Source organism: Vombatus ursinus, unplaced genomic scaffold (genome assembly GCF_900497805.2).
Source record: "Vombatus ursinus unplaced genomic scaffold, bare-nosed wombat genome assembly UNPS02014772.1, whole genome shotgun sequence".
NCBI lineage: Eukaryota > Metazoa > Chordata > Mammalia > Diprotodontia > Vombatidae > Vombatus > Vombatus ursinus.
In genome coordinates, this window is record NW_020954550.1 from 20,297,463 (window position 1) to 20,313,787 (window position 16,325).

General features: G+C 40.2%; 1 long non-coding RNA gene across 1 annotated transcript; it reads left to right on the top strand.

Moving 5' to 3' along the window:
- The first annotated feature begins 218 nt into the window (after positions 1 to 218).
- Positions 219 to 11,759, top strand: LOC114044206. The gene is made up of 3 exons (XR_003569191.1): positions 219 to 328; positions 2,872 to 2,971; positions 11,661 to 11,759. It is a non-coding gene; the product is annotated as an uncharacterized LOC114044206 (long non-coding RNA).
- The last annotated feature ends 4,566 nt before the right edge of the window (positions 11,760 to 16,325 follow it).

Here is a 16,325-nt window from a genome sequence, read left to right on the forward strand (position 1 = left end):
GAGAAGCACGTAGTTTCTGAAGGAGCTGAGTTACAATGTCAGGCTCTACAAATGGCGACTCTGATGGGTAACTCTAGGTATGAAATAAAAACTGGCATTTATCTAGCTGTCTAAAGTTCATAAAACTCTTTACATCTTATTTGGTCCTTACAAGAACCCTTGGAGGTAGGCTTTAATGGGTATTATTATCCCTATTTTACAGATGAGGAAACCGAGGCTCAGAGAGGTCTGTGGATGTCCAGTTTCTAAGTATCAGAGGAGGGCTTGGAACCCAGGTCTACTTGAAGGCAGATTATGTACATCCTCATGGAGGGAAAAAGAACCTCAGGTAACTGACAAATTGCTCTTTGCATCTATAATTATCTACATGGTCTGGTGTGTGCATTATGGCCATGATTCTTGGCCTGAAAAATATGTGGGTTTCAGGAAGAGGTTTCACTCAAGAACATTGAGCAAAAAGGCCCCTAAGAAAACCCACAGTGATAGAGGATGTTGTTGACATGCTAACCCTGCAGCAGCATTCCTAGTTGGAGCTCTGGCTAGATCTTCAGCCAGCTGCTATTTGGCCTGCCTAAGCCCATCATTAAGATTTTCTTTGGGTCCTGATCAGATGCCTTGACTACACCGTGAATAGGCAGGCTAAAATATGTTTATGTGTAGAACTAGATTTTGAATGTACTTACTGTAACATATATTAGTCTGGCTGAATTCCCAACTCTAGTGTTTTGCTTTAGATAACCAGGTACTAGGCCATTTCTCAGGGAATGGTTTTTACAGAGCAGTATTCCTATGATTTGATCTTTTCTCCTCCCTAGATGTGGTTTTTCTCCATGTTCCAAGGGTGTCCATAGTGTAAAAGGACTGGCTTTTGGTGATCTGATTTAAATTTCTCTATAATCTCTCTAGCTGTTAGTCTTCTTCCATGTTTCTCTATCTCCGGCCTTTCTCCTCAACACATATTCCGTTCTCTAAGATGCCTGTTGCCCTCGCTGCTCCATCACAAATACCTCCTAAGATTTTACCTGACCACTGCATCAGACATTCTGGTGCCCACCAACCATCCCCAATGATTGCTGTCACTTTTCTGTCCTCTCTGGACTTCTTTGGAATATGCTTATTCATCTTCTACCATATTCTCCCCAGCCCCTCAAACAAATAAACCTTTGAACTGACATGACTTCTAGATGATATTTACAAATTCACTTACATTTATGAAGAGTATTTCCAGCAACTCAGAAGTCCAAATCTTTTTTTTTTTTTAAGGCAATTGGGGTTAAGTGACTTGCCCAGGGTCACACAGCTAGTAAGTGTCCAGTGTTTGGTCTGAGGTCGGATTTGAACTCAGGTCCTCCTGACTTCAGGGCAGGTGCTCTGTCCACTGTGCCACCTAGTTTTCCCAGAAGTCCAAATCTTAATAAAGTATTTTATGATTATACTTTCACAAGGAAAGACAAACTTCATATGTCTGGGCCAATGGTATCCAAGGGCAAAGAAAGTATAGAAAGAAGGTTAAGCTGAAAATGTAAAAATTATTAAAAGTGAAAAATACTTATGTGTGAACAGCTAATAATAGTAACTGACATGTAAATAGTGATTTAAGATTTGTCAGCTGCTTTTACATGCATTATCTCATTTGATCCCCACAGCATCCATGTGAGGTGGATACCATTATTATTATGTTGTCGTTATTGTTCAGTCATTTCAGTGATGTCTTAACTTTTGTGACCCTATTTGGGGTTTTCTTGGCAAGGATACCAGAGTGGTTTGTCATTTCCTTCTCCAGCTCATTTTACAGATGAGAAACTGAAGCAAACAGGGTTAAGTGACTTGCCCAGGGTCACACTAGTAAATGGCTGAGGCTGGGTTTGAGCTCATGAAGATGAGTCTTCCTGATTCCAAGCCCAGTGCTCTATCCACTTTGCTACTTACCTGCCTTATTATTATCATACCCATCTGACAAATGATGAAACTGATCCTCCTATCAGTTAAGGTACTTACCCAGGGTTACATAGCTAATAAATATTTGATGTGGGCTTTTAACCTAAGTTCCCCCATTCCAAGCCCCCCAAGCCATTACTTTATACTATACTCATTGTGTCTTATGGTGGCTTCCAATAAAACATGAAGGAGATACTTCATTAATAGCTAGCCCTTAGAGCTTTAAAACTTGAAAAAGTGCTTTATATGTTATCTCATTACCTTGCAACAACTTTGTGAGGAAGATACTGTTTTTTTTAAAGGTATGAGACATAGTATGTGAATTACTTTATTAACCTTGAAGTGATATAAAATGTTTATTATTATTATTATTACCATTATTATTACTATTGTTAGGAATTAGCTATCCATACTCAAATCAGATTGGAATGATCATTGCTGGGGGAAAAACCCAATAGCAATTGCTCTGAAGTGATACAGCCACTGAATGACTGCAGGAAAGCCAGCAGTGAAGTCAGGATGTGTTGATGTTGAAGGGAAGGCAGGCTTCTGAAAGCTATCTTTTTAGAAGGATGAATGTGAAGTACTACCGGGGAAAAAATGCTGCACAAAGCTGCAACTTGAGCATGGCTTCCTGTCCATGTGGCTCTAGTTCTCTTACTGACATCTATTCTTGGCCCTTCTTTGGCTTCAAAGGTTTCCTCTTGTCTATTTTTGGGGGCAGAATATGAATTTTGATCTGTAGAATTCCCCTCACTACTAGTCCATACACCAGAAGAGTCTAGAGCTGTTGTCTTGGATGGCTATTAAGTTGGTTTTTTTTTTTTAAAGTACCTACAGATGATTTTTAACACTAGAATCATAGATTAGGGGGTAGATGAGTGGGTTTTCACTTTGATTCTCAGTCACCAGCTTTCACATTTCTCTCTTCAGTCGCAGCCCAGATGAGAATGTGAGACTAATCTGCCTTGGGAATGAAGCAAAGAACTGAAGAATCCAGGCTCATAAAATCCCTTCCTGCTATGGCTAAAAAGTAAGCAAAGATGATTTTTACTGGATTAGGATGTCATTTTTGTCTCTGTTATCCTAGTTTGGTCTGCATAAAATGTAAAAAAAGGCCACATGCTACCCCAAAGTGAATTTATTCAACAAACATCTATTAAGAAAGCATCTGCTATCTGCAGAACATTAACTGAATATAGGTTTTATATACTATTGTAAATACTGTGAGAATAAGGCAGTGAGAAGTGACCAAAACTTATTCAACATCCAGTGGGTACAGGGAATAGGTAGCCAGGTAGCATAGTGGATATAGCACTTGATTTGGAATCTGGGTTCAAATCCTACTCCAAACACTATCAGTGGGCAAGCTGCTTAACCTCTCCCACCCTGATTTCCTCATCTGTAAAATATATAGTATTAGCGCCCATCTCATAGGGTTGTTATGAGAACCAAGTAAAATATATGTAAAGTTGCCAACTTTAAAGCAATGTTAGCTTTTATTATTAAATGTTAGCTATTATTATTGTGATGCACAAGAGACAAAATTCAGATAAAATGTGGCTGTCCTTCATGAGGTTAACAGTTTGGTAGCAAACCACAAACATGGTTGATGCTAAGTCACAATATTATATTAGGGACAGGCAAAGGAAAATGCTAGGGAAGGTCCAAAGGTAAGACCATCACTCACAAAAATTCAGGGAAGGCATGGTAGAGAAGGGGACATTTGAATAAGTCTTTAAAGAATGAATAAGAATTCAGTAGGTAAAGAGTCAGAGGAGATTTCAATAGCACGAGCAAAGATACAGAGATAGGAAGTACAGCCAGTCCTGGCTTCATATAAGTGGACCATTCTGTAGACCTCCTCCAGGGGCTCCATGTGGCCCCACTCCCTTCGGCTCTCCACCCCCTTCGGCTCTCCACCCCGAAGCTGGAGTAACTTCAGAGCCTGGAGCAAAGACCCCCGGTCCCCATGATGGCTATAACTGCCGCCACTCTGTACAGAAGAGGCTCATGCTTCAGGATTACAGAATGTATGGAAGGAATTAATTAGAGATTAGACTCGAAAGTTGGAGTGGCAATCGATTTGGAAGGCACAAAATGGTATTGCTTTAGTATACCTGGCCGTTGCAAAGAAAGACAGGGGTATGGGAAGGATACTTTATGAAGGGAATTTTCATCATTATTTCCTCCACTTTTGCCTCCACTTCTAATACTCCTAATAAACTTTTCCCCTAGTCCCTGGACACATTGGTTCATTGGTAATGATGGTAATAATGATGACTTTGCCCCAACAATCTTTACTCCAGAGACCTCAAAGTGTTTTACAATATTAAGTAACCGAAGTGTCTCTGAATTCTCTCTTAAGAAAGGTTGCCCAGCCTTGTTGGCTCAATGCAGAACTTGGGAAAATTCTAACCCCAGTTGCCTCAGTCCCATGTCCACTTACTTTATTTCTCCTCTTTATAAGGATGGCAAGGATATACTTTTCCCCCACTTAATAGTATTTTGTTATTTCCAATTACATATAAAGATGGTTTTCAACATTCACTTTTATAATGTTTTGAATTCCAGATTTTTTCTCTCTCTCTCCCTCTTCTCCCTCTCCTCAAGATGTCAAGTAATATGAAATAGGCTATACATATATAATCATATTTCCACATTAGTCATTCTGTGAAAGAAGAATCAGAGCAAAAGGGAAAAACCATGAAAAAGAAAAAAAACAAAAAAAGAGAAAAATAGTATGCTTTGATCTGCATTCAGACTCCATAGTTCTTTCTCTGGGTGTGGATAGCATTTTCCATCAAGAGTCTTTTGGGATTATCTTAGATCATTGTATTGCTGAGAAGAGCTAAGTCTATCAAAGTTGGTCGTCGAATAATGTTGCTATTACTGTGTACAACATTCTCTTGGTTCTGCTCACTTCACTCAGCATCAGCCCATAGAAGTCTTTCTAGGTTCTTCTGAAATCTGTCTGCTCATCATTTCTTACAGCACAATAGTATCCCATTACATTCATATACCACAACTTGTCCAGCCATTTCCCAACTGATGGACATCCCCTCAATTTCCAGTTATTTGCCACCTCAAAAAAGCTGCTATAAATATGTTTATAAATGTGGGTCATTTCCCCTTTTTTATTATCTGTTTGGGATACAGACCTAGTAATTGTATTGCTGGGTCAAAGGGTATGCACAGTTTTATAGCCCTTTGGGCACAGTAAAGATATACTTATGAAATGTTATTGTAATCACTGGGAAACTGAGGCAGGGAGATATGATGGCATTGAAGTTGCCAGCAAGTTTTCATCTTGACCTTTGATCACCTTCCCTAACCACTAAACCATATTCCCCTGAATATTCTCCTGACATACATATTGTTTTTCTTCTTTTCTTTTTAAGGAACAAAGTAAACAGAAGCATTTGAGGGATGGAGAAAGGGGACAGAATTTGGAGAAATAATTCCATGCTTTTTGCAAACAGATATAGTGCAAGAAAAAAATCTAGGTCAGATATTGGACTTCCAGCTTTAAGAGGATGTCATCTTTAAACATCTTTTGAGCAGTTTTCAGTATTATCTGTTTAGCAGCAATGTTGGGCATTAACTATAGAAATGGCATGTTTGTTACAGTAAAAAAAAAAAAAAAAGCTCTCACATAACTTTCCTCTGGAATATTTTTCCTTCTGGATTTTTTAGGGGATATTTCAAATGTGTCCCAATGTCAGATTTGTCAAGAAAGAGGCCATTGTATCTCCCAAGAGGCTGATAATTTGCTTCTTTTTTTTTTCCTAAGCCGAGCAAAATGCTAACTTTTAATGGGCTATCTAGCCTTTTCTGTGCACAGTAAGTCCTCCCTCAGAATTCCTATGCAAATGTCCTAACCCCTGGGTTGGGAAAAGGTTAAAAAGAACTGTAAAAGTCTATAGTAGCTCTTTCTGAGATGCACTGCGACACTTGGCAGGATGAGGTGTTCATAGCAGGTGCTGGATTTGCTATAAATGGACAATTTATAAACAGAGCTGACAACTGGGAAAACAGAGCAGTGGGGAATGCAGGCATTCCAGGGGCCAGTGGTTGATTTCCTATCAGATGGTCCCCAGCATGGAATTATTGATAGCTACTGCTCTGAAAGGAAGCCAGTTGGCTTATGTATAAAAGAGCCGAACCTCAATTCATGCATGATCTGTGACTAGATATTTTAAATAGGCCAGAGCAAATTAGCTTCTTCAGGTTTGTACTTCCTTAATTAGCAATTTAATTGCAAAGCCTTCTTCTCTCTTCTCAACCTTGACTGAATTTAGCTTTCTTCCCTCTGTGTAGTGGAAGGGGAGTGGGACCTGAAAAGGGCTTGACTTGATAAAGCAGAAGCCTCAGGGCCAGTGGGTGGGTTTGGCATTGTCAGCAACACCCAGCACAGAAACAAAGTTAATGGGGGTCCTGTGATGCTATAACCACGAGGGGTCTTGTGCCTTGAGGAATACTGTGGCATGGCCCTTTTACATGGAGTTCTGATAGAAGGGGAAAAACACAGCAAAGTTCAGGTTTTTCTTGTTGGACAAATACTCCCTGTGGGCTTAGTTATCCCAGCAGTAAAATTCTCTTAAGTTTCTTCTTAGGAAGTTTTCCAATGGGATGTGTTCTGCTGAACTCTTTTTCTATGTGTACGTTTAAAACCTGTCACAGGAATGCCTTTCTTCTTCCCATCTCCAAAACACAAAAAACCAAACCAAAACAAAACAAAACAAAACAAAAAAAACCTCAAACCTTTTCTGATCCCCTCTGGACAGCTTTTCTGGTCTTCTTTCTACTTGGGCACAGATCCTTAGTCCTCTTTTCCCTCTCTGGACAGCTCCCTGCCTGCCTGTCCACTTAGATCAGAGGTTCTTAATCTTTTGTGCCTGTGTGCATATGTGTGTGTGTGTGTGTGTGTGTGTGTCTGTGCATTCCCTAATTCTTTGTCTTAGGCTTTTTACTCTCTTTTTACTCTCTCTCTCTCTCTCTTTTGGTGACCTCATTAGTTCCCATGGGTTTAATTATCATCTGTATGACCCCAGGTTAAGAACCTCTGACTTAGAAACAGATCTCTGGCTTCCCATCTACTCTCTTAACACTTCTCTTATCTGGGGCTCATCTTTTCCTCTGTTCCTGGAGCATCCTCCTGGCCTCTCTTCAATGATTGAATTCTGAGAGTGGTACAGTGAAATTTGCCAGGGCTTTGGATTCAGAGGGCCTGGGTTCAAAGTTCAACCCTGATGCTTACTATCTATCTATGTAAACTTGGGCAGGTTACATAACTTCCTTGGTTATCAGTTTCCTCATCTGTGAAATGAAAGGTATGAACTAGAGGACCTCTGAAATCTCCTTCCAGCTCTATATCTATGATCCTCTAACTCATCTCTTAATATCTAATTAAAATGTTACCTCTTCTATGAAGTCTTCCCTAATATCTCTGGTTGGTAACAACTTTTCTCCTTGGAACTCATAGAGTACTTTGTTCTGTAATTCCCTAATTCTCCTGTCATGTAACATATATTGTAATTATCTGTGCTTCAGTCTCATCACCCTCCTATGTAGAGCAGTGACCCTACCCTAGCTTAACTAAACTTTCTGTCATCTTCACTGCCTAGTACAATAGTCTGTCCACAGTAGGTGTTTAATAAATGTTTGTCGAATGACTATAGAATGAACATCTGGTCTCCTATCTGCTCTTTGGCTTGCTAACCTCTTAGAGACATCCTTGGCCTTTCACCTTCCCGTCATTCCATGTATCAGCCTACCTGACTGATTCCCTTGGTGTTGTTCAGTTACCTCATTTAATATACCCTGTCCCCTGTCCAGGGACCATTGAAAATTCATCACTTCAGATGTTTATCTGGGGAAACCAAATCTTCATTAACTTGGGTTCCCTGAGACCATTGTACAAGGGTGCTAACATAAAGAGGGAGAGAGAGAGACAGAGACAGAGACAGAGAGATACAGAGACACAGAGACACAGACACACACACACATATACAGAGAGAGAGAGAGAGAGAGAGAGAGTTTTCAATGAAGGAGAAAGAGTGAGGGTGACATTAGGGTTAGAATTAGTGTGACTGAAGCCCAAAAAAGAGACAAGGGAGCAGCTAGTGCTGACAAGAGAAGAATAATGTAAATGGAGAAGACAGAATAGCTGGTGCTAAAAGGTTGCAGGAGTCTCCATTCTGGTCAAGCACCTCCTTTTATCCTCCGGACACATTACTACATATTACTTTGTCTCCTCCCAGCAACAGCCTCTCACTGGGCTCTGGGATGCCATGTGACTCTATTCCTAAGACTCGTAGAGAGACATCCAGGAGAAGGTTTCCCCTCAAGTCCCTTTTATTACACTGGGGTTTCACCTTCAAATATTTCCCATCAGGGATACTCCTCCTTGGGCAGACTCTGGCCAGTCTATTCAAATGTGCCCACCAAGGTTTTTCTCCACCCTAGAGATCTAAATGGACTAAGTGCCCTCCATATTCAAGTGTTGAGGTCCATAGCCTCATTTTGACTCCCTACAAATACTTTCCCAATCTCTATACCTTCCCCCTCCCCACCCCACCTCTAAGAAGTTTTTAGTAGCTGTTTCCTGGAAAAAATGCCATGAGAGGGCTTTGTTCTATTTGTGTTTACCCATCCTGGAGTGCAGATTTCTGCCGGGAGTAAGTGGACTGACAGTACCTGTTTGCTTTAGCTGCTAGAGTGGTTTTTCTAGGGCCATATATGGAGGTTTTTGTTTGGCTGGGTCTCTGCACATTTCTCTGAACCACACCCTGTTGTTTTTCTTTGCAGTGTAACAGACTGTGGGCCTGATCCTCTGAGAATATTGATTCCCTTACAAGGAGCAAAAGTTGCAGAGGCTTAAGGGTTAGCATTGGGAGTTATTAGCTTTAAAAGAATGTTCCGAGTACAAGAAGTTGAATGTAGAGACATGTTGTACTGTGAAACATGGTGATTTTGGAAAATCTAAGACACAGGCTATTTGGCCCCAGAATGATGGCAGAGCACACCTGGATTTAGAGAAGAATCACAGGGTTATGAGAAAGGACCCTACAGACCAGAGCTAGTCTATTTCTTTCATTATACGGATGAGGAAACAGCCCCAGCAAGGTTACTGGGCCAAGGGCACACAGGTGAGTAGCTCCTTCTAGACAGGAACTAATACACAGGAGAAGAGCTGGAAATGTTTCTTCTTCTAATCTTAGGAACAGGAGGAGGTCAAAAAAAGGATGATATGAGAAGGAAAATAATTCCTCTGTGGGGATAGAAATCCCTCCTCTTACCCAGTCCACACAATTAACCATCTTCAAGCCTTTGCTCCCCACATTGCCTATACCTCTCACAGTTCTATCAATTGAAATCCCATCCGTCCTTCAAGGCCCCAAATAGATGACACTGACTCCATGAAGCTTTCCTTGATCTACCTAGTCAGAAGAGTTCTCTCCTTTCTCAGAACTCATGTAACACTTTACTTCTACCTCTTATGGATAGAGGTCATGGTGTGAAGTCATGTATTATGAGTGGAACCTCCTGAATGCCATGCCTCTGGGAATTTTAGGTTTACATTCAGTAATGTTGTTTCCAGTAATCACAGTTTTGGCAACATAGCTCTTGGGATACAGGAGACAAATGGTTGTTAAGGTCACTGGTCTGTGGAGAGTGCCAAGTACACAGAGGGGATAGTCAATTTGCAAAGTTGGCATCATTGTCAATAGTTCTTTGGTGGGGGGGGCATGCATTATGTGTGAAGTGATGGTACTAGGTTCTTGGACAATAAAAATGTGCTAGACAATCTTTGTCCTCCAGAAACTTAAAATTCAATTGGGTAGCCATGATGTGAATGTATTACACACACACACACACACACACACACTCACACACACACACACACACACACTTAAAGTGACCCCACCCATATAGTTAAATAAATAAACAAGCAGATTCCACTTGCTAACAGGAAAAAAAGACCAGAATTCCCAGAGATCAGGTATTTTTTTTGGAGAGGGGAAAAATGTAGGGAAAGGGCCACTTCTCACCACCTGTCCTGATGAGCTCTCTCACTGGGAAGAGGAATGTCTATACTCCAGGAAAGGAGAGGTAGCCATCTGGGCACTGCAGACTCTAGAGTTGGGCTGAGGGAGCTTCCTTGAGGCACAAAGGAAGACATAGTGTAGTCTAGACCAGTTATCTAGAGTAGGAGTCTTAAAAACTATGTAGTCCAATCTGGCTCCCTCTGGGGAAGAGTTGACCCTCCTCTACTCCACAAATGCCATATGACTAGCTGTGTGGTAACTTATGTGTCCTAAATCCTAGTGATTCAAGGGCACCTGTCAGGCCATACTGTAGCTTGTTGCAATTGCAATGGAGTCCCTCATTCCTATTGCCCTGTTTTATCTTTACCCAGTCTTTATTTTGACAATGCTCCCAAAAGGTGCCGTGGTATGAGAGGCATGCTCAGAAACCTGCTGCCTGCACACAGACAGGGAGGGGAAAGCACCTTCCCCCTCCTAGAGAAACATACTCAGAGCACCTCTCAGTAGATTTATGATAGCAAATCTAGGTCAATTGAAATAATAACATTTGGGGAACACAAAGGACCTTACAAACATTTTCCCATTGGTCTCTGCCCTGAGATAGGCAGTAGGTATTATAATTATAATAATACTTTTACTCCCAAATTGAGGCTTCAGTGAAAGGATCCTCTTTGCAGACATGTAGCAGACCTTGCTCCTCAAGAAACTGAATGTTTAAAAGACATGTGGATGAATCTAATTGAATCCAGAGCCATAGTAGTATGTTGCTAATGGATAACGAGTTGAAGAGGAGGAGGAATATGACATTATTTTCATAAACCTTAATGAACTTTTTTTTTCAGGGATGAGGAAATCGAGTTATAGGGATGGACATTAACCAGGATGACACAGTGGGGAGAACCCTGCACTTGGAGTCAGAAGACCTAGGTTCAAATTGTTGCTTTATTACTTAATACTTGTTTGACCTCAGGCCAGACATTTCCTTTCCTTAGTCCTGCATTTCCTCATATGAGATGAAAACCTTACGTAACATGGCTTCTAAGGTCCTTTCCAGCTCTAAATGCAATTATCTTATGGTCCTAAGAAGCTTCCTGGGCAAGACAGTGATACAAGTGAAAAGGGAACCCCAACCCTCTTTTTTTCCAGCTGGATGATAAATGAATGAAAAGGAAAGGAAAAGCATTTATGAAAGCATTAACTATACGATAAACACTACGCTAAGTGCTAGAAACACAAATAGCAAAAACAAAACAAAACAAAAGGGCATAGTTCCTGCTTTCAAGGAGTTCACACTCTAAGAGTGGGAACTCACCATACAGTTGAGTCCCAATTAATTTAAGTAATGAATCCTGTGAAGGGATTGCAAGTATTGGAATTCATACCGTTTGAAGTTATAATTAAGTAAAGCAAGGCAATTGGCTCTGTCCCTGTGGAAATATGCAGTGTAAATTTGAATAATGTGACTACTTAATAGGATTCGTTATTTGTATTCTTTGGGACTTTGTAAATAAAAAAATTTAGTTGCAGGGCAAATAGAAAAACCTGGAAGTTCTAAGACTGAATCAGCAGATCATATGGCAGGGCCCAAGGATCTGGAAGGCATATCCAAGGCCCCAAGGAGTTAAGGATGCAGTGACAGACCTGATGGTAATGGTTTCTTCTCTTTGAAAGGCTTCTAGATGGTGACTCCCAGCTCATCTAAGTGGTATGATCAGCCATGTCACTCTTCCTGTCTGACCAACCCATGAAAAGGACAAAGAGAAATCAAGGAGGAACATCTGCTCCCATGGGGTCTGTTTTACTTTTTTTTTTTTTTTTGGCAAGGCAATTGGGGTTAAGTGACTTGCCCGGGGTCACACAGCTAGTGTCAAGTGTCTGGTCTGAGACCGGATTTGAAGTCAGGTCCTCCAGACTCTAGGGCCGGTGCTCTATCCACTGTACCACCTAGCTGCTCCCTATTCTACCTCTTAAAAAATATTTGAGTGCCCTTGAAAACCAGGTTGCTGTATTTCAAGATGACAGCTATTTATTATATAACATTCAAAGTAAAAACATGGAAATTTAACATTGAAACAAGAAAGCTTTGATATTTACATTGAATTTTAGCTTCCATGCATATTTAGGGCTCTTGTACAAGTCCTTTATTGCTGACTATTGGACTTGAGCGCTTTTGAAGTCAACTACAAGTTCACTTAAACCTCAAGAAGGATGCTTTTATTGAGGGCTCCTCATGTGTTATTAGGTTGCCCGGCAGCCACCCAGTAAGATGACTCCTCTTAAGGACAACAGAACATCTACCGCCTCTTTGGGAGCAGTTTCACCTGAAAGATCAGAGGTTTTCAGCCATGGTTGCCTTCTATAAAAGAACATATAATTTGCACTCCTATATGCCCAAGGAGCCCTTAAGAGCTCCAACAGAGTTAATTCTTTGGTGCTTTAAGTTGGTGTGTTTTTGTAGAGACAAGTAACTTCTTGGGCTATTAATTATGTAATTAAAACTCTAAACCTTCTCATTTAAGATGATAATAAAATGTTTAAAGGTGTGTTGATTGTAAACCTAGGTTTTTTTGTATTTTCATTTATTACCATTTATTGCCTTTTATCACTGGTTGACTGTTTGGCCAAACCAAGCTAATTACCTTCCTATTGTTTTTGGAAGACTTGGTGCAAACTAGACCATTAACCAGTCCATAAAAATGAGGTAGCAGAATAGGCTACTCACTTTTTACACCCCTTCTCCTCCTTCTGTACATGTTATTCTGTTGAGGCCATATCTCATAGGATGAGAGCAGCAAGACACATCTTTGATAGAGGAGAAGCTTGTTGTACAATACATAATGTTTCTTGGTGGACTTGGAGAGTAACAGTAAATGGGCAGACTGCAGGGAATAGAATTAAATAGCAGATGGGAGAAAGAAAGCAGGGAAGGACGCTGGCCCTATTTGTGGCCTTAAATTCTTTCCTTTCTTGCTTGGCAGAATCCATATGGATCAGAAACACCATTACAACTCCGTAAAGGACCCACAGGTAGCAACACTCTGTCATTGACTGTATAATCAAGCAGAAGTTCATGTGCATGTCTATTTATTCCTATTTTCATTCAATAAACATTGATTAATGGCCTTCTCTGTCCAGACCACTCTTCTGGGCACTAAGGGAAGTACAAAGTTTTGTTAAGTATCTGCATTCATGGAACTTACAAATCTAGTAGGATGTAGTTTAGTGAGACCAATATATAAGAGAGCATCCCAGTGGCTATGGACAGGCAGGCTTTTAAGCACAAATGTACATAATTGTATGGAATTCTTCAGGCTCTTCTATGAAGCCTCTTCTCTGAAGTTCTCATGCTTTGGGTATACTTAGGTTTCAATGCTTTATCCCCCAATTTTTTCTTTTATTCAGTCCCACTCTAAAGAGTAATGATTTGGAAACTTTAGGGTGGTGACAGCCTACTCTTACTTCCTTGATTTCAAAACATACACTATTCTCCTCCCCTTCCCCTTCACCCACCCTCCCCGCTTCTTCCCCTTCAAAGTTTCATTACTGTAAAAATTGAAGTGATTTAAATGAATTGGATTTTGAGACCTCTTTTTTTATATAGCTTAAAATAATTGTGTATGGTTTGTCCTTTGTTCTCTAGGGGGACATGATGTCAGGAAGATGATGACGTGACTTGCAATTGAATTGGATTTGAGGGAGGGAGGTCTAAAATAATTAGAGAAATCTCGAGCCATCACAAAACCATGGTTGGAAGCCACTGACCTACAGACAGAGAACCATTAAGTATCAGAGTTGGAAGGAAGCAGAGATAATCTAGGCCCATCTTCACTCATTTTATAACTAAAAAAAAAAAAACAACCGAGGCCTAGAGTAGTTAAGTAATTCATTTAAAGTCAGAGAGCTAGATCATAGTAGAGTCAGGATGAATACCACTAGTCTTTTCTTTTGATTTCCAGTTTAAACTTCAACAAATCTCTTATGATCCCAAGATCCTAAGTCTGAGCATCTTTATGAGAAGTTGATATGAAGGCATTATCCTGGGTGGATACCTATCCATATCTATCATAAATCTAATTTTATTTTTTAATTAATAAAATTTTATTTTCTTTCCCTCTCCTTCCCTCTCCACCTTCATGGAAAAACAAAATGAAACAAAAAAAGAAAAGCGAAACTCTTGTAATAAATATGCATAGTTAAGCAAAATACATTGCCGCACTGGCCATGTCTAAAATATGCATACACACATATATGCATATATATATATGCATTTATGTGTCATTTAGTAATTTAGCTACAAGTAGCCAGTGGAAATGAAGGATGATTTTTTTTTTGCAAAGTATCATACTATGGTATGAAACTATAAACAACTTACATGATTCTATGATGGAAAAAGCATACTGGACTGTGGACAAATTATTTCATTTCTCAGGGCCTTATTTTTCCCATCTGGAAAATGAGAGTGTCAGACTCTAAATCTCAGTGCTCTTCTATGGTCCAAAAAGTCTTAAGTCTAAGGATCTTTCTGGGGAGCTGGTCTGAAGGGAATCTTGAGTAGGACTCTCAGTCTGGTTACATGTCTGCCCACATCTGCTGCACACATAAGCTGTATTTGTCATCAATTAAGGATCTCATTCTCCACACAAAGGAGAAAGTCTAGGTGTTGTTGAAAGGATGGAAACTTGCTCAGTCCATTGAGCAGTGCCTCCAGCCTCCAGAGCAAGATTCCAGCTCAGTGGAGAAAGCAAATAAGATACTTTGGTATAAATTCACAAGGATGTTTCTGTGAATACAAGACACTCCCTTCCTTCAAGGGATATTATTAAAACTCATTAAACTTTGAGTAGACAATGTGTACAATGGTGCTTATTATGAAGAAACTGGAGAAACAGCTAAGGGCTCCTCCCTCTTGGCATTTCCAATGCTAATGCATCTATGGAATATTAACAAACAGAGCTGTCATTGCTTCCCTGATATTTCCATGGCCCTGCTAGGTTCTAGAAACAGTGTATTCATCATCCAGTGGCTGAGAAATGAGTTTTGATGAATTAATAGAAGGTGCAAAATCCTTGGATCTGCCTAAAAATAAAAGTGCAGCTCGGAAACATGGTGTGTGCTTCCTCTTTTCTTTTCCTTCTTAAAAAAAAAAGAAAGAAAGAAATGGAAGAACCATTTTTCAGAATGAGAGAAATTTTGCCTCTCTTCTCTCTGTCCTTGTTGACAAAGACAGAGGACCCTGTCTTTTATACATTTGTGACATTCTACAGAACCAGTGTGGTTTTTCCAGCTCTGGGTGTTCAGGCTTGTATTACAAAGACTCCTGGTTTGAACTCATTATGATCCACTGCTGCTTTGGCCTTCCTTCCCAAGGCAGTAACGTTTGGTGTGGTTTTTCAGCTGGGAGGGATCAAAATGGAAATTTGTTTCCCATGACACTTTCTCAGACAGATGACGGTTTTGCACCTTTCTAAAGGCCTCTTGGCTATGGGTGAAGAAGTGAACAACCTGTGGGTGTGTTATAATGAGAGTCAGCTTGTACCTTGACTGTCTTGTTCTGGTGATGCCTAGTAGTAGAACTTGTTTCTTTCCAACGATGTCATTTCCAAATCTGACGGATCTGCATTGAAGGGGAAATTCTGATATTCTCCTTTGAATGTCTTGGCATTCTGATAATCATCTGCAGGTTACAACTGATTGAAGCAGGAATTGCTTAGAAGTCTCAGCTGGCCTGAGGGGTCTGCATAGCTCTGTGAGTCTAAGTAGGGAGTGAGGAAGAAGACAATAAAATCTCTGATCTGATAATTTAATGAGAAGCAAAAGAACCAATAGAAGGGTAACAAATAATTAATGCTAGAAACTAGTGATATAACTTTAGAGCCATCTTCCTCTCCCTCCTAACACTTTCTCTCCCCTCCCCACCCCCACTGGAAATAGAGTGTGTATGAATCTTGGAATCATGGAATCAGACTTGGAATGGTCACCTGGTCCACCCCATACTAAATATATGAATCCCATCTGTAACATCACTAACTCATGGTCATTCAATTCTATTAGAAGACTCTCCACAAGAACTTATTACCAACTCCTACAAAGCAACCCATTCTTCTTATTGTTAACTCAAATTGTTAGAAAGTTTTCTCTTTTTGTTGTCAAAATCTGCCTTCTTGTAACCTCCATCCATTGCTCCTGGTTTTCTCCCCTCCTCTTCCCCCTCCCCAGGGCATAATAAGCCCCCTTCACTCTTCCACATGATAACCGTTGAAATACTTAAAGATAGCTTCCCTTCCCTTCCCTTCTCTTCTTCTTCTTCTTCTTCCTCTTCTTCTTCTTCTTCTTCTT